The 19,953-nt window shown below is 42.2% G+C and overlaps 1 protein-coding gene across 4 annotated transcripts in view; it reads right to left on the reverse strand.

The window, feature by feature from the left end:
- Nucleotides 1-8,789, reverse strand: part of FRMD6 (FERM domain containing 6) — a 251,856-nt gene extending 243,067 nt beyond the window's left edge. For 3 of the 4 annotated variants that reach the window (XM_057488468.1, XM_036917802.2, XM_036917794.2), the window contains exon 1: nt 8,171-8,504. The gene's annotated coding sequence lies outside the window, so the exon portion shown is untranslated. Of the gene's footprint in view, nt 1-8,170; nt 8,505-8,774 lie in introns of those variants that run through there. The other variant, XM_057488469.1, reaches the window with a different exon arrangement.
- Nucleotides 8,790-19,953: the final 11,164 nt, after the last annotated feature.

Below are 19,953 nucleotides of genomic sequence, written 5' to 3' on the forward strand. Positions count from 1 at the left end.
TGGTGTGGCTAATGGATGGGAGATCTTTGGAGAACAAAAAGCCTTTCTGAGACCTCTAAGTTACACCAAGAAAAGCGCCATCCAACCCTGCCTCTGGGTGGGGCTCTGCTTCCCACTGGATGTTCTGACTGCACAGGCTCAGCTGGCCACAGAAGGATTCAGCCACTGAAGGGACAGCTCCTACCAATGTCTGCCTTAACAGAGCCTGGCCGCCAGAGACCTGCTCCCCAGAGCCAGGTGAAGCCCCGGGACCTGAAGAGGAACACGGGCTCCAGTGCCCTGCCATTGGCCTCTCAGCTGTAATTTGAGCAGCTCAATTAAAAGGATAGGCAGCTGCTGTCTAAATTTAAATTGCAACATGGTAAAACAAATCTGGGCAATTTTAGTGTATGCTCTTTAGCATCTTAGTGTCTAGAAACACAAAAGTGCTTTTGAGAGTCATGCTGGGATGGAAATGTGAGTGAGTGGCAGTTCACAGCTTCATTTTTCAGCAGCTGACGTTCCAACTGGTTTCCAGATCAGGAAAAACCTCACTCTGATCTGACTAGAAACTGTTTTTTTCTTTTAAGCCTATCTACTTTTCTCATTGGGTCCCTTCAAACCCTTATTCTCTGGTGGTGCAACAAATCAGAAATGCCTACTGCTATCTGGTAACACAGCTCTGTCTGGGCCCACAAGTCAGGAACTATCAGCCACACATGCTGCTAGAACAGTCCAATTCCACTTTGTGGTACATCAGGAATGATGCAACAGAGGCATCTCACAAAAGCAATGAATGAACAAACAAACCTCTATCATTTCAGTAATAAGGACTTGACTAAAAAAGGAGGTAATTCACTTAAAAATATTTTGCTCCATATAAGTATTACTGTTGCAGGTTACATGATTTTCCCCTTTACCAATATGGGTATAATTAGCTACAAGTAAAAAAACTGAGGTTTCTTAAACACACAGGAATCTGAGGTATAGAACATATCCTAATCCCAGGCACTTGGTTAAAGAACCATGCAGAACATGGGAATAAATGGCTCCTATCAAGTGCTGAAATTACATAAGATAAATCATAGCTAATGCTCTAGAAAGTTTCCTGCTACAAATGTCCAAAAAGTTCTTTATTTAAAATGACATAAACACCGTAAGTGAGGGAGTGAGGCAGAAGGGAACAGAGAATGGAGAGATTATGGATTTGTTTCCCATCCCTTATTCAGAATAGCATGATTCTAAGCCCCAATTGTTAGAGTTTCTGGGCAGTGGAAATGAGTTATACCATGAAGGAAGAAAAGGGAAGTCCCCTGGAAAAGGGAAGCTAGCTTCCTTAAGGACAGCCACCCTGATAAACTGGCAAGTTTCTTGTTAGTATTCATGGAAAAAAAATCTCCGCCAACATCCATGATCAAAACAGCTTCCTCATTTAGGTCAACACATCGAAAACCATTGACTCTCACAGTGAAATCAACCTAGAAACAGCTCACTTCACTACTTGCTGCCCAGGCTTCCAAGCCAGGTGAAGGTGTGCGGGACTCAGACCATCTGTGTACACACAGAAGCTGTTAGGGCCTCCATGTTTCTGTAACCTCCGAAATCTTCCTCTGTTAACTTGAAGACATACTAGCTGCTGAGGCTTTTCTATGTTCATACAAACAAAAGCTGATCTAAAAAGAGTTGAGTAGCACAGATCTTGCTTCATTTAAAACTTTTCTCTTTCCATACATACTACATTAGACTACTTCCACCTTAGTTTATATCTTTAACATTTCCCTACCATTTCCCAAAATGTGTAATTGCTGAAACTCCTGAAATACAACTCCAGCAATATTTAGGCAGATTTAAAAAGACACTACTGTGAATGTGAGCTGCTTCTTTTTCTCACCCTGCAAACTTGGCACCTTCATGTGCCATAAATCTTAATGTGGCAGCCACAGAACCGGACTGTTTTCTGCTGGGACCTGTACATTTGCCACCGACATGGAGCCCTGCCCAGGTCTTCTGAGAACACCATGCTCTTCAGCCGGCAATCAGGGCAACCAAGCCATTGTGTCCACAACATATCAGAAAGTTTTCAATTTAACAAGCTCAGTTCAGATATGAGAATCAAGGAAGATCAACTAGAAAAAAGTGCCTCCTTGCACATCTGCCTTGATTGGGAAAGCTGGCTGTCAGAGAAAAGGGTTCTAGAAAGGCAGTTTATGGAAAACCCAAAGGACTAAATGCCTACAAAAAATGTACACAGATTCTAGAATGCTGCCCTGTTTTATTCTGCACTCCAGGCCTTGTTTTCCCCCTACTTTCACTGTCTCTCTTGCCTTCCCTGAGTGTAGACAGCTTTGGAATAGTGCCTATGAGCATAGTTCTTGGAGATAGACTGCCTGGGCTCAGGCTTTTTGCACAATTTCAGACACATAACATAACCTGTCCCCTCTGCTCAGCTCTTTGTTGCTTGGCTATGAGACCATGACTAGAGCTAGCATAGATGGGTCTTTCCAACCATAAAGTAAAAGCAACTTTAGAACTGAATTCCAGTATCTGCCCATGGGGCTTTGGGCAGATTTGGAATAGTATTACTAAGCTAAATAGTGCTTTACATATGTATCACCTTGTGAAATCCACAAGATACCTATAAGAGATAGTGGCAAACTTTACACTAGTTATCCCCCAACTAATCATGCCTTCTAGGACCAGGGCCCTTGGGTAGTTTCCTCCCATAATCACTCTGGGCTTGGTCCTGTGCTTATTTTGGCCAATTTGATCAGCAAGTGTGAGATGAGTAGAGGCTTCATAGGTGTTTACACATCAAAGCTTGTACCCTTGGAACGCTGCTGCCGCTGCCCCGTGAGAAAGTCTAGCCTTCTTAAGGGCGGAAGAGCTCATACAGCAAGGGAGGCCCGGCGGTCCCAGCGGAGCGCAGCTCCTGCATGATCTTCAGGCTGAACGCAGCTGCATGAATGAACCCAGGCCATACTAGCAATTGAACTAGCCTGCCAACTCACAGATCCATGAGAAATAATATGTTGTTGCTTTAAGTCACTACATTTCAGGGTTGTTTCTTGCTCTACGCTGCTGAGTACCTAAAACAGAAATTGATGAGTAGGGTGCTGACATAACAAAACCTTAAACCTGTGGCACTGCCTATAGGACCAGATGGTGGGCAGAGGCAGGACAGGCACTGAGGAAATTGTTCTTGGAGGCTGGAAAAAGGGTGGCCTGTATTGCTGAAACAATCAGCGAAACTGCCATTTGTAGTAATTAGTAAGGTAAAAAACACATATCTAATAAACCTGCAGGCCTGGCTACAGAAATTTCTGGGCAGAATGCTAAAAGCACCAGTGAAATTTTCAGCTTCACATAGTAAACTGCAAGAAGAAAAAGGGATAAGTTAAGTACAAACCACTGAGTTTGAAGGCAGAACTTAGAGGAAACAAGGAGGGCCCAGGCTTTGTTGGGTTGGAAAGTAAAACTGTTCCTTATTTCCATTCTTTCTCACTGGCAAAGGATCTTCAAGGTAAGAAATGATCACAGGGTAAAGATTAATCAAGGATGTGGGAGTAAGGGCCTTTAGTAAGACCTCTAAAAGACTTGAGGAAGTGCTAAGCAGACCCTACCAACTATACGGAAGGCTCCTAAGATTCATAGAAGCCTGACTCCAAAGAACTCCAAGTAATCGAGGCAGGCTGTCCAGTATGGTAGTCACTAGTCACATGCAGCAACTGGGCACTTGAAATGTGGCTAGTCTGAATTGGGATGTATTAGAAGGGTATAATGTACACTGCATTTCAAAAAACTAGTATGAAAAATATATAAAATATCTTATTAATAATTGTATATTGATTGAAGTGATAACACTGTAGATATATTGAGTTAAACTACGTTACTAGTCCATATCATCTAATGCTCCTCTGACTTACTTATTAATCAGTAAGTTCTCTACCTGTTTCTCTTTATTTCTCAACTTAACTCCTTACTTGTTACTCCCCTCTCCAGCTTCTTTAAGCCATAGAACATGGCATTTCAGGTCTTCATAACTCTGACTGGAGGCTAACGCTGCAGTTAGCTGGCTCAGCATCCATTCTCAGACAGCTCAGTGATGAGAAGAAAGCATAATAACAGTACCCCCAAAACTTTTTGAGAGGGAACTACAAGTGAATTAAGCTCAATAAAGATTTGGCCGACCTGGAATTGTAGGGAAACAAGTCCCTTGTTTGCTGCTGGTGACAGTGCAAGGTTTCCAAGGAAAGAATCTGGCAATTTGTTGTTAGAGCTGAAAAGTTTGTCACACTATTTGACACAGTGATTTCTTCTTCAGAGACCATACCCTCTAAAAGGAAAACGAGAAGGATAAAATGAAGTTGTATTCTTTAGTCCATTTCAAATGCTCAGTAATAAGGAATTGGCCTGAATAACAGGATATAAAACTATGTCAGCATAAGTAACAAGTATGTCATTTCACTGACACTGACCTGTGTCTATGAAATAAAATTATGTGAGAAACATAAAGTACGACATATGTAAGTAGATACATATTGTTAAGATCAAGGTTTGGAAAATCTAAAGTAATACAAGTAGATTACTGCTGATTATGATATTGGGGGTTAATTTTTTCATATGAGCACCCTTTCTCCAGGAAGTCAGTTGTCTCCAAGATGAGTAGGAAATTATCAAGGTGATTTTCATTAACCCAAGAAGCACCCTCTGAGTCTTCGTTTCGCCATTTACCAAATAGGTATGATATACCTAAATCCCGGGATTGTGAAGATCAAAGGAGATAAGCCACCTGGGGACACTGTCCACAGGAAAAGGGTTTATAATCAAGATGACATGGTGGAGACAGCATGGAATAAAGAGAGCAACCTGGGCTTTGACATCTATCCCACGTTCATATTTCACCTTCACCTAGTAGCTTAACTTTTTCTGAAACAGCTTTTTCCACTGCAATATGTCTTTCTTCCTCACCAGGTTCAGTCAAGATTAAGTATTGCCTCATTTGTAAAGAGGTAAGTACCTGGCACATAGTAGGTGCTCAATTAATATTAGTCCCCTCTATTTTTGTTGTCTTAAACCTCCAACTCTTTCATTCTCTTCAAGCAAAATACAAAACAAGAGAAACCCTTTGAAACTGGAAATAGGCAATATAAGGCCAAATTCCAGAGGAGATGGTGCTTCACTACTTCACTGCCAATTCACACAATAAAAAATCACTTATAAAAAGTATAAAGAGATGGAATCTTAATGTGCTGCTCAAGTTAACTGAAGGGTCATCCAATGGTCTTGGTGCAGGGGCTGATCTAAGCCCACCCTTAGTCTTGTGAGACAAGAACCATATTATGGAAGAGTTGAAACAGGCAGGGGTTCCACATGTACCCCTTAGAAATGAGCCTGTAACATGACTTATGAATTGTGAAGCCCAAAAGCAAATAACCTGGAGACTTTCTAAACTCTTCCTCACAGCAGTTTCACACAGGTATTAGGAATGGTAATTGATAAAATAGAGGCCATTCTGAAAGGAGGATTCTTCTTAGTTCCAGGTAGGCACTGAGGACTATATTAGCTAAAAATCAATGAAAAAGTTCTAGTTATGGACACTCTCTGACTTCTCTTAAGGCTGGAGTCTGTCTCTAAAAACACTAGCACAGTGGAAATAGAAGATATGCTCCGTTAGAATTCAAGTCAGTTCCAAATAGGACAGAAAGAACAGGGTGCACAGTCTTTGTTTGTAAACAAAGACAAAGATAAATGTTGGCTGCCAGACCTCAAAGGGAGGCATGACAGGCCACTTGCAGGGAGAAGCCGCAGGCAGCACAGCAAGGCCTTTGGTCTCCCTGGTGGTCTCCTGAAGACCCTTCCAGAGGCATCACAGGAGAGCAGGGGAATTAAGGAGGCCAGAGGGCGTCTGTCCAAGCACCTCCTCATGGGCCTGTACTATCTTTTCTTGGCCAGTATTCAAGCTAAACTTGACTGCCACTCTCTTCACAGGCTGTGGTTGAGTGCTTTGGAGTCAGGCACTTGGATCTAAACCTCCAGCAGCAGGTTAATGGTTACATCTCAATTTCTTTGTGTAATGGGGATACTCTAGTACTTTCCTCACAGATGGTTGTAAAGAATAATGAGATCACGTATGTGAAGCCTTCAGCACAGTGCCTGGCCCATAGCCAGTTCTCACAAATGTTAGGTGCTATTATTTGTGCATTATTGCTGTGTATTTTGTCCCTTCTTTGTCGTTTGACCCATGGTAGCATTTCTCACCAATACCAGGGGACATGCAGAGCTAAGGGATCATCAGTGACACATTCAGTCATTTCCTGGAGTGGGAAATGGTGTTATTTACAGCAACCAAGAGAAGAAGCAACTATAGGTGGAAAGTGAACAGGAAGAGCATTTGCTGGTAATGAGGCAACGTTTACATGTATGACCCTTGCCTCTGGGTCTGCTTCAAGTCAGCTGAGGAGCTGGCCTCTAAGGACAGCAGAGGGCCCAGCGCTAGCATGCAAGGAAGTTCAGTCACATTTGTTGAGGTCCCAGGGGCCATTCACACCTGATACAAAATGAAGAAGATAATCCCCTGGAGGATACCCAGAGGAGAGTCTTCTAAAGGGGAAAGGGTCTGCCCCCTCCCAAATACCCCTTCCTCCCACCAGGGCGTTAGGGAGAGAGCTGGGCAGAGAAGATCTTGCTCCTGCCTTAGAGGCTGCATGGCTCCAGGCCCAGCTTCCAGAGAGTGAGAGCCAGCATCTCCCTCACCCAGGGAACTCAGGAATCCCAAACAGGACCCACATCTTATAGTAGTGCCCTTCTACTCCTTGGCCTCTGAGAACTGGATTTTAAGGAAGCTTGAGAGGTACTGTTTATTTTCAGTAGGGTGTCATTTCCAACTGGAAGACAATATATATTCTTCTAGCAAGTCAGTGTACAAGCAGGTCAGGTACTCTGGGCCATCTTAGGATCCCATCTTAGGAGTACAGTAATGGCACTAAAACTCCGGAGCTGTCTCTCTTTTGTGATACTAATAAAAGGTATGCAGAGATTGTGGAAGAGGAAATTCAGCATGACATATAGTCCAGAGCCTAGCACAGTGCCTAGAACATAGAAGGTGCTGATGTTTGCAGAATACGTGATTACTGACATGCATTTTAAAATAACTCAGCATCTGTCTGTAACCCAATACATCAGAAGGGTGTCTCCGCTTACCCCCAAACCCCACATCATCTCTCTCACATGTGCACGCACACACACACACACACACACACACAATGCAAAACAGGAGATAACCTCAATATTGGGTTATTTAAAAAGTGATGTAATCACACAGTTAAAAATTATTTTCTGAGAACTGATTCTCTGGTGGCCGACTTACACACTTAGTTTGCTTTTAAAAAGTAGACCTAAAAATTCTCATAAAACTCCATTTTGTTCTTTTCCATATTCCCTTTATTACTTCCTTCTATCATGCATGCATCCTATTTTGGTTATATGACCCTGGGGATCTGGCTACAACAAACTCTGTAACAGCTCCTCACACTCGCCTTATGCTTTCTTGTCTAGTGTTACTAAGTTACACTCCTTATAAGAAATGCATGACCTGAAATACATAAAAATCTTTTGCGACGGCAGAGGGTGAATATGTAACTGATACTAAGGTAACTGACACCTACTCAGTATTTCTCAGTCACCTAATAGCTTCCTTTTGAAAAACTTACTGTGGTGTCTTACAAGAAGTCAACTGATGAACCCTTGAAAAACTTAGAATAAAACAATGCATCAAAGGGTGCCTGTCATCTGGTCAGATCATCATCTGTTTTTGTGAGGGTTCTTAACTAAGGTGATTGTGTGTCTGGAGTATGGGACACATACATATGTAAATGTGAACACTAAATGAAAATCCGGAGAACACAGATGTTGCCTAATTCATCAGGACATGAGTTTCCCTGGCACTGACTATAATGGCTATTATGCCAGATAGCCCAAGGCACCCCCTCCCCAGGAAAGAGATCATGAGATAGGTTCTCTAACAGTGGGACAAATACTCTCATTAGCTTGAGATGGTTTACAGACAGAAATTGTATTATTTAAAATCTTTGGTGATTCTGCTATGCCAAATACACTGACATTTAACATTAAATTTGCCTTCAAACTATATTTTATGAAAAACAAAGGGTAAGAACAACCATTCTTTTCCTACCTGCTGCTGTAGCCACCCGAAGCCAAGCTGCTGCTCCCCGAATGGAATAGACTCCAGGATTCAGTCTTCAGCTCCCTGCCCTGGAACCAGAACCATCAAAAGAAAACTTGCAATTGCTATGAGGAAGCAGATTGTTTAGTTCCAGCCAATTATCCCATGGCTTAGTAAGTGCCAGAGTAGGGTGCCTAAGAAAGGATGTCTGGGGAGAAAGGGATAGAGTTTGGGGGAATGAGAGGAGAGTTCTCAAGGCAAGAGTTAGTTCACCCAATACTCTTCTTTCAAGGAGAAGAAAGCCCTCTTATTTGGCTTTCATTTCTTATAGAAGATCTGCCACTGCATTACTCACAGATAATTGCTACACTGCCCCTTCACAAACAGGAGACATACTTCTTGGGCAAGCCTCTAGGTTTGCGATGCATGCCTGTACCTGTCCTCAGGGATATCACAGTGCCTGGGAAAACTGAGAGGGAATGAGCCCTCCTAAAGGGAAGACCCAGTCTAGACTATTAATCAAGTCCAGGGATAAAAATATGCCACAAAAGAAGATCAGAGGCTGGTGTGAGCCCCTCCATCCATAGGACGTCCACTTTACTCATAGTATCACCTGGTTAGAGCTCGAACTTCTTCCAAGTAGACCAGCGACTACACTTTGTCAAGCTTTGACTTGTTTCCCCAAAGACGGAATGAGTAGCAAGGATTACTGTCACAGAAGGAATGTGGTTTTCTCACTCTGGGCAGGCAATGTGGGAGAGTCAAAGATGATAGATGTGCAGTTACAGTTCCTTAGGTTTAATATCATGAAATACAGTGTTTAAGGAGACATTTCAATGACAAGCAAGTGTTATAGAGGCTTCATGTTTGATTCATTCCTGCTTTCCACCAAGAAGGAGGATAGAGCAGCAGGGCAGAAATTGGGAAGTCTTGGCTCTGCTGTTTACTACTGTAATCTTGGATAAATCATTTCACCTAGTTTCCAGTTAAGTAAAATGAGAAGAGTGGACTGAACGATCTTCACAATAACAGAACCCCATCCCTCACTTTGATATCTACTCTCCCTTGTTCTTGTATCAACACTTCAGTTCTCCATTGGGAGATCACCTCTTCCTCCCAGCCAGTTTGGACGGGGTTCGTACCGCCCCAGGATCCTTCAGAGGTGGGCATGTGGCCAAGTCCAGCCAACCAGAGTCATTAATAGATTCAGAGATGGGTTTGTGCAGAGTCATCCCTGGGACTTTTGCTGGGAAGAGGAGTGATCTTGCTGTGGCTGCCAGTCTGATAAGGCAGAGCCTCATGCTCTTGATAGCATTCTAGGGAAAGAGTGGCTGCCTTGACAATAAAGCCACTGCAGAGAAACGCAGAGCTGAGAGGCGGCAAGAGCCCAGTTTCTGAGAATGTTATCTGAAGACTTGGATTCTGCCATGACTGAAACCAGCATTTCCCCTGGATTTCTTAAAATGCTCTTTTAGCTGCTGAAGCCTGTTTCAGTTGCTTCTGATGCTTGCCATTGAAAAATTCCCAGCTAATATGAATCTCTCCCTAGGCCCTCCACTCCTAACACTACCACATGTGACATTCATATCTATAATGATCTGGGAGGTAAAGGGATATAACAGGCCAACCAATCAGTTTTCTTTTAATACACTTTCAGAAAAAAAATTTAAGGCTAAGCCTGCATAACAGAGATATAGGAGTAAGGCATGTTTGGTGAAAGATTTTTAAATTCTTTATTCTTCTCTTGGAATATAGCTCTTAGCAAAATAAAAAATATTCAAACAATGCACAAAGTAAAAATCCCCCACAATTTTCCTTTCTAGAGCTCACCATGGAATAATACTTTAGTGCCTTGCTATTTAAAATGTGATCAGCAGCCTTGGCCTGGAGCTGGTTAGAAATGCAGAACAGGCCTCAATCCAGTCTTGCATTTTAACAAATCCTCCAAGTAATCTGTATGCACATCAAAGTCTAGAAAGCACTGGCTTAATGTGTAGTCCTCCAGATATTTTTTTCATATAGTCACCAGTATCATTTTGTACATACAATTTGTTAGCATTTTATTTTACTGATTTTATAAAGGAAAGGCATACCAGAATACAATGCATCTGAAATAATGTAATCAGAGTCCTTTACAAAACATCACCAACTCATTTCCTGGGACTGTGTGCAAATTATAAAGGTGTTACAGACCCATACTTGGCCCCAGGACACCACAGGCAGCAGCAAACTCTCCCAGGACAGGACACAGTAGGGCAGTGGCTGTCCAAGCTGAGCACACACCAGGACCACCTCGAGGCCATGCCACCAGCCCCACACCCAGAGCTTCTGATTCCACAGGCTGAGCAGTGAGGCCTAAGAATACACAGTTCCTAGGTAATGCTCATGCTGCTGGTCCCAGAACAACATTTTGCCAGCATTTAAAAAAATGGTTTTATACTGTTTAAACACACTATATGTACTATTCTGAAACTGCTTTCTTCCCTTCATACTGTATCTGGGACATCTTTTCATTTCAACTATGTAACATTACATCATTCTAAGGACTGTAAGGTCAGAGATTTGGGGCTGACATGACAACATATGTTCAATGACACATAGGGAGTCAGTGGCATCTTCAACATAAGGACAAGCATCCCGACCACCAGAATCACCACTTTCGATGCTAAACAAGCATTCTGTGTTTCAGTATGCAGATAAAACAAAGCTCTGGACTGACCAGGAAAGTGATTAGCATTGTGCAAGTATAAAGCATCATGCTGAAGATACAAGTATAAAATCTGGCTCCTTAGGGAGCTATTCTAGTCTTTCTTTTTTCCACAGTGCCAGTTACAGGAGAGATAAACAGTGAAAATTTCATAAATGCTGTGCATTGGTTGAAAATGCCAATACACCAAATGTACACAGCAGGCACACCCAGGCATCCCTGGTGCAGAGGGGCTGCACACTGCTGATGCCTGAGAGTCACACACCCTTCCTGAGTCCACTCAGTCTCCTAGAAAGAAAGTGATCCAGCTTACAGAAAAGACTGGAAACTCAAGGGGACAGTGCAGAAAAACAGATCTGGATCTTTGAGGTAATTCTGGAGAAATGTACTGACACACTTCTTAGCAATCCCTCTGCTTGAAGGGAGGTGATCTCTGATCCCCTCAGGAAACTAAACCTGTCAGAAAGGTTTTTCTCTTAGTTATAAAAATACAGCTACATAAGTAAAAAGTGAAGATATATATAACATGAAAATATATCTATATATGTGCTTCTGTTGCCACATATATAGTTGCCAACATGACGTGGGATGACATGATCACAGTGCCCTGGAGAAACACAGGGCATATTGTGTTGAATATTCTAACACAGAAATCAGAAACCTCAAAGAATTGCATACTGTATATGAATGAGCCACATATCGGACCCCTGGATTTGGCCAGTTACTAGTTTTAAACTCTGTCAGGAAGATTTCATTTCACTTGTTCAACAAACATTTAATCACCTACCCACTATTCGCCTGGTACTGCGTTTGATGTCTGGGATACGGACATCTGGAATATAGAGAAGAAAGTTACATACCATGAAGGAATCTTGGTGAGAGACAGACAAAAAGCACAGAGTAAGCCACCAGTGCATACACATGAAGAGGATAACATGTGTACAGAAGGGTTGCCTAATCCAGCTTCGGAATCCTCAGAGATAGCTTCAAAATAAAAATGGAACTTGAGATAAGTCCTCCCCAAGGATGAACAAATGTGAGCCAGGCAGGCTCGATGGAGCATGCTGGGCCAAGGAATGGGGTGAGGAAGAGTATGGTGAGCTCAGGAAACTGCAGGGTATTCAGTGTGGCTGGACTGAAGTGCATGTGTGAGAACATGAGAGCGGGGATGAGGTGGAAATTAGCTCACAGATAGATGGAGTCACTGAAGGACTGTCAACAGAGATGTGAGATGACCAGCTCTGCATTTCTGAAGACTCAGGAGGCAAGGTGGAGCTGGGAGCAGGGGAGGAAGACCAGTCAGTGCCAGGGGGTTTTGCCTTGAGGCTCGTACAGCATCTAAGGCAGCAGCGTAGGAGCTAACACGCTGGCTGTGGGAGACTAAGGTCCCGGGAGACACTACTGGGACTCAGGAGAGACAATGACTAGTTGGAGTCAGAAGGTAATAGTGAGGACAAGGAATGAGCCCAAGGGGACACCCAGGTTTATGGTTAGAGTGCCAATACAGGAACAAAGAATTTTGAACAGGATTGAGTTAGGGGTAAAAATAGGATGGGAGGATGCTAAGTGGTACTGTTCTTCAAATAAGCATGTACAGGATCTAGGGTTTATCTTACCAAGAAAGCAAAAATCTCCCCACACAGTGCACAATTTAAAGGGTCCCTGTGGGTGAAAAACGTTCACCTAAAATTCATGTCTACCCAGAACCTCAGAATGTGACCTTTTTTTGGAAATAGTCTTACAGATGTAGTCAAGGTCATACCAGATTTAGGTGCACCCTGAACCCAGTGACTTGAGTACTTCTAGGAAAGAGGACGACACACAGACACAAGGAGGAAGCCCACATGAAGACGCCTGTGCACACAGGGGCGCCAAGGCACGCCGGGGCCGCGAGCAGCTAGGAAGCAGCCAGGAAGGATTCTTCCCGAGAGCCTTCAGAAAGGTCGGATCCCTGCCAGCACCTTCACCTTCAATTTCTAGCCTCCAGATCTGTAGGAAAATTAATTTCTATTGTTTTAAGCCACTCAGTTTGTGGTACTTTGTTATGGCAGCCCTAGAAAATTAACAAACCTCTCCAAATGTCTTGGCTCAAATTTTCCTGAAATTACATTATTATTCAGTTTTCTGCATGGGTTTAGATCTGTTTAATTAGGTGATCTGTTTGCCTGCTTTATCAAGCGATGAAAATTCACATACATTTTATGATTCACTCTACTTCAGAGAAAAGCCCTGTAGTACTGGAGCATGAGTTAAGTGAGACCTGAAGAAGCAGGGATACTCCTGTAAAAGCAGGCCAAGGGAGGGGCTCAGAGCAGGGTAATTCGAGAAGCAGGGACATTAGTTGCCACTAACACTGACAAGGATTCTGAGAAACAGGCAAAATGGATATTATTGTCTCCATCTTACAGACAATAATCTGAAGTTTACAGACGAAGAATCTGAAGTTTACAGATGTGAAGTAATTATGTGAAGGTTACACAAGTAATAGATGTTGAGGCAGATCTAGAAACCAGATTTTCCTGCTCCTAGTCTAGGGGTTTTCAACGGGACCAGGCAGCTTCTCCTATGCTATCTTAGGGAATCATTTTGGACTGCAAACAAGAAAGAAAAAGGACATTATCATTTATTGTCACAGAGGGTTCTTCTATACAAGTAAATTTCTCATACAATTAAAAATATTCCTGTAAATACCAGTTTATTTTAACTGTGCCACATGGAAGTCTTTCCTACACTGTAAAACAAAATACACTGAAATGATTCCTCACCTCCCACTAGAACAGACATTAATCATTGTTAATATCTTTGTTAAATTGCCTGAATTCCTCAAAAGAATTGGTCAGGAAAGTGCAGGCACAGACTAAGGCAATGTACGTGGTGGTCCACCAAGATCTGCCCACCAGGAAGAGGGAAACCACCCACAGAAGAATCATGTGGGTAAGGGATCAAAGCTTCCATTTATTGAGTAGTAAATAAATGCCAGTAAATATGCTAAAGTGCTTTAATACATGCTCTCGGTAACCTTCCAACCTCCCAGCACTGTGACTCCTTTTAATCCCCACATTGCGAATGAGGAATCTGTGGCTAGAAACCTTCTGGCATTTATCCTTATTCAAGAAACATGAGGACACTAGACTGGTGATGAACACTTACCTAAAATATATACTTGTTGAATGAGAATCAAATTAATAAATATCCATGTGTAATTTGAGAGGCAAATCAGAGCCTTCTGTGAGGGTCCAAGGAGAAGGGCTGTGTCCTCCACTGCCATGGAATGCTCTCTAGTTCCTCAGCTTCAACCTCTGAGTATGAGATTCGACTGCCATCCTACACTGACTAACCTACATCTCAGGTCAAGTTAACTCTGCAAATAAACTCACATCAGCGAGCTGTGAGGCAACAGAAAGACTTAGGAGGCATCCTTTGTTCTCTCAAAGCCAGTGGCTGGTGAGAGGCCCATTAGAACACAAGGTCTCAGGCTTCTTGGAGCCTACTTCGCAGATGCTTGCAAACTTGGTTACATGCTTTGCAAGATTATCAAAAAAAGTACCTGAGCTGCAATCACACTGTGTTCTTCTAAGGACCTCCCAGGGCATAATCTAAATCATTGTTTATTTTCTCTTTGAAAAACAGAAGCATCTTGGGACCCAAGAAGCTTCTCATACAGGAATCTGACTATGTCAACCAAACACTCCACTGACTGCATTTCTACTTCTCAAAATTGCTTTGCCAAGTGGCAAATATTGCACTTGGATAGGACAGGGAAGACTATGTAGTATGAGAAGTTGGCAGCAATCATCCATTCCATTTTCCTTCTAATATGCAGAGGATGGAAAGCTAAAAACTATTTCCCAGGTTCCTTGCAGCCAGGATTTGGTCTGCAAATCAATCCTCCTAATAGATACTCATGTGGGATACTTGGAAGATGGATGTGAGGGAGGGACTGTTTGTTTTACTGCTCTTATTGTTGCTGTTGGCAAATTGGTTTGTGGATGCAAAAGCTTTTCTGCAGCAGAGTTCCAGGGTCTGGTCATGAGCTGTGTGACTGCTGAGTGGCTGCTCTGGTGGCGACAGTGGAGTTTTCCTGATTGTTTCATTGCAGCTAAGGGGATGTGTTCTTGAAGCCAATAGCTCAATCAGTGAGCTCCTGATCACACCCTGGTCCTGACTGGAGCAGGAGGAGGCAGAGGGGGCCTCTCCAGGCAGGCTGGATTAACAACTCATTCTGGGAGTCAGCTAGGAGTCCCAGCCTACCATCCCCCCTCTCAGTGTTTGCAGTCCAAAGCCCAACTATGTTGAGACCTTAACCAAGTTTGCAAGCATCTGCAACCATGTTGAGATCTTGCCTATGGATAGTTGCTAGCTGCTCTTCTTGTGAGGGGGTCTGAAGTCTGGAACTACCTAGTTTTCCATCTTGCTGGCATCACTCCCCACACATTATCAGGTAACTCAGGCGATGTGACTCTGCCCACTTCAATCACAATTCTCAGGAGGTCAGGTTTCCCTCTCTAACAATTTTGAATGTGCCCGATTCCCTGTATTACATTCTTTCTGTTTCGGAAAACTAAATGGATTATGTTCCCCGTGATTGAACCAAACCTGACCTAGGTTCTAATTCAAACACAAGTCCTGAGTTTTCCTAGCTAGTTACTAAGTTTTCAGACCCTCATTAGAGTAGAGCTAACACTATTGTTTTTATTTATTTACCTTTAACCCTAGGCCACCATTTTGGGATTAGGTATTAAAAATGAAGATAGAATTTTTAGTGGAAATGCTTGCTTTTTTCATATATTTAACAAAGACTTATTGACTGTCTTCTGTATTCAAGGCTTAGACATCCAAATGCTAAGACAACATGCCATAACGGAAATAGCATACATTCTTCATAAGGAGTTGATTTCTGGCTTTGCCCTGTGTTTATTTGTGTATTGTCTGTCTCCCCCAGTTGGAATGTAAGCATATGTGAGCAGAGAGCTCCACTGTCATGCTCACAACTACATCCTGTGTTCAGAACAGTACCCAACAAATAAAAAAATGTGCTGTAAGTACTTACTGAATAAATGAATGAATCCTCAATCAAAAACCACTGAAAAACACTATATAAAACCAAACTGGTACTGGTAGCAATAATATTCCAGTGTGTCACTACACTAAAATATATTTAGCTTTCAAGAACAGGAGGAAACATCACTGGATGCATAAAAAAATCAACCAAACACAGACTGTCTCTTCAGACTTCCTTCCCCAACTGCAGCTCCCTGTTTCCCAGATATAGTTACATTATGCCTGTCTCTGCTCTTCAGATTCTCCAACTTTGTAAGAATTTTTGTGGCCATCCTGAAGTTCAGTATTCCCAGTGATTCTCAATGAGCAGAGACAGAGGGAGTACAAGACATGATTCTGACTCCCTTGAAAGAGAAGTAAAAACAGGGCAAGGGAACACCTACAGAGCTCTTCCAGGCTGCTCTGCTCTAATTCAAGCTTTGTTCTAGATGCACAAAATGCAGAGCCTTTCCACTAGCCCTGGAGGGAGCCCATGGCCTTCAGCCAAACGTGCGTATGAGCTCTGCATCCTCCACGACACCATGTGCTGGGGCTGGCTCCAGAGAGAGCGCCTGCATCCTGCCCTTGCACCATGACATAAGCCCCAGCCAATATTTCAGGCAGTTGGCAAATAGCTCTAGGGAACATCTGGATTTGAGCCCAAAGTAGGTAAAGATTCTGTTGGAGGCGGCATCTCTTTTATGTCATGAAAAGCACTTATCACGTTCCGGTTGTCATCCTTTGCTAGACATGTCTTTCTTTTCTAGGCTGAAATAATCTCCATTCTCCAGTTCTGACACTTCGAACTCTTTTGAAAAATGGCAGGAGCTGCCTTTCTACTGGTATACCCAGGGAAAATGTAATTATAAAGCATGATTTGAACAAAAAAAAATAAAACATAATACAAATTAGGGCCAGTTCCTGGAAAAACAAACGGGCCTGTTCTGCACATGCCCTAATCTCTGTTGCTGATTTCCTTGTTGGCTGAGTGGCCCACTCCAGGGAGCATCTGGAGGAGCCCACATGCCAGGAGGCACCCTGATGCTTTCCAGTTTTCAGTCGAGTGACTGGGAATTTTCCTTCAACAGCACACACTCGCTGTAAGCTGGGCACTCTTCAGGACCTGGGATATAATTTGCCTGCAGTGTGAAAGCTACAAGAAAAGCCCACTTGATCAATCAGGGAAAACATAATCTAAGGAAACTCAATCTGGAATTCAAATATATTAACTTGTGAGGTATCCGTGTCCTTTACACCTTATACTTTTACAAATAGTAGGCACCTAGTATTTTCACTCTTACCTTTCAAGTGCTATGTATATAAGAACACAATCTGCATGGCATGGTTTTAACTAAATGATCAGTGCATGATAAAGCAAGGGGCTACTCCCCGAATCTAAGAAATTGGTTTTAATGGATACCCCACACACTCACCCTGATACTCTTTACTTTTAGTATTGTATATGTGGCTTCACAGGAACTGCCTTTGACAACTATATTTTTTAACATACTGGTTGCAGGCCCATTTCCTGAGCAAAGGGCTACAATGTTACTACTCTCCCCACTATACCATGACCCACCACCACTAACATACAACTTGGCCCCGATAACATCTAGCACTCACCAGGCACTGTTCTAAGCATTTGGCATGTACTACTGTTCATAAGCCTCACAATATCATTATGAGGTAGATACTACTATCACTCCATTTACTCATAAAGAAGCTAAAGCGTAGAGAGGTTCAGTCACTCCCTTAGGGGCATACAGCTTGAGTGGCAGTGTCAGGATTTGAACCTCGGTAGGACACCTGACTACCCCAATCACATATGTAAACATGATGCAGTCTTACCCTGGGGCACCATTAGACCAGGAGAGGGTACACATTTGCAAATAGCTCATTACAGTCCTGGATTTCTCAGCCAATATTTACTTTCTAGGTCTTTATTTCCTACAAAGCAGGAACACAGATACATAACAGAGACAAACTAAAAGAACATAAAAGAAGACATACTTTTCTTCATTTTCTTTCCCAATTTATTCTTAACCTTTATTCTTTGCTTGGCCATAAAACCTACAGTCCTCAGAAGTTTCATTTTCAGTGATTTCCTTAATCATTTGGCCTCAACTGTTCTATACATATGTATGTATCTATGTATCAACATTGTGTACTGGTGTTGGTCTCAGCAAGTGTGGCCCCAGATCTCAAAATAGTCTGTCTTTTGCTGCTTTGCTGTTTTTTCCTGGCTTGTCACTTCTTCCTTCATCGTTCTTTGGTTCTATTTCTGACTCTCCATTCTGCCAGCCAGACCTTGACTACAGCTCAGCTAGGCTGCTCAACAGCCTTCCCTCTGGCCTCCCTGAGTTCAGTGATCCACTCTTTGGCACCATCCTGCCTCCCGCTACCAGGCTGTCTTTGTCACATCACTCCTTTTACTGAAGTGTAGACAATTGCTGCTGATCATTTCAAAATTCAAACTCCTTGCCTGACTTGTGAAACCTCCATAATCTCACCCCACCCTATCTATTCAATTTTCTTTCCCACAAAGTCCAATACATATCCCCTGAACCAGTCAAGCTGTTGTTCTCTTACCTGTAGAAGCAGCAATCCACATGCCTCTACAGCCACTGACTCACCTGGTATGACCTCCCCATTGCTCAGGCTGTCAGCTGGTTATTCCAAGGTCCAGCTCAAATCTCAATTATTTAATTAAATTTTCTTCACTGCTACAACACACAATGATCACTTCTTTCTCTTACCTCCTATTTACAAATTAGTAATAATTTAAATAATTACAATGATGGGCTAACCTCAACGGAGCACTACCTACCTACCAGGCCCTATTGGGATAAGTAGTTTTACTAATCCTATTTTATAGATGAAGAAACACAGGCACAGGGAAGAAAATACGTCAGCTTCACATCCATTTACTAATCATTTCATGTGTTACACTGGTCTCCCTAACAAACTTTCCACTTCACTGAGTGCAAAGACTGAGATTCATATTTATTCCATGTCTCTACACAACTAGCAGAGTCTGTGTGCAAGTCATCAGTACTGTTGGTTGGCCTTTCGTACATACTGATGTTGTACGTCTTTTAAAATTCCTACCCTGCAAGATACATGTCAAATTTGTACAATGTACAAATACATGTCAAACAAACCCTTGGGGGCACAATGATGAATGGTTTAGGACAATTCATAGTCTACAAATAACCCTAAGACATCCTCTCTGTTACGCACACTGCATCCCACCTCTCCACACTTGAAATGTATTAAAGATGGGAAACTGTAAGCGAGTTGTCAGCAATCAATGACAAAATTAATCAGCAATCAGTGACAAAATTAACATAATTTTTGGAGGATTACAGGGCAGGGGCAGGTTGCTAATTGTATCCTGGACAAGAACTGGGTCTTCTGTTTTTATTAAAAATCAGGGAGCAGCAACATTTCCCTGAGTAAACAAATATTTACACTACAATATTATGGATTTTCTTCAAATCCCCCAACACCTTTTTTTTCTTTCATCAACTATAGTTTGTATAGACATAAGTTCAGCAAAGACAAAATCACAGTAAAGATGGGGAAAGAGATGATTCAAACTAAAGCTTTAATATTTTTAAAAGTCACAATTATTTATTATATTCATCATAAGCATAATTACCAGTTTCTCTTTCCCACACCCATTCTATGGAAAATTAACATGTCAGGATTCACAAGATTCCACTTTCCTCTCACTTCAAATCAAAGCTTCAATAAAGGCAAAAACCAAAGAGAAAAAAAATTTATTTCAAAATTGTTATGCTGGCTCAACTGCAACTCATGAATTCTTGAGCAAACTTATCAGCAATAAAAACATTTTTTTTACCAACATATGAAATGAGAAAACTTATCTTACCAAGGTCAACCTAGTTTGAGTTTCAACCGACTACTGCCTACTTTCATTGATGCCACATTTCCTTCACTTGAAAAAAAAATTAGAAGAAAAGCATTTATGTCTCTTGTCTCCTTACGCAGGTTTGTAAAGCCTCAGATTATCTTGATTTCC

Source organism: Manis pentadactyla, chromosome 11 (assembly GCF_030020395.1).
Source record: "Manis pentadactyla isolate mManPen7 chromosome 11, mManPen7.hap1, whole genome shotgun sequence".
NCBI classification, from domain to species: Eukaryota; Metazoa; Chordata; class Mammalia; order Pholidota; family Manidae; genus Manis; species Manis pentadactyla.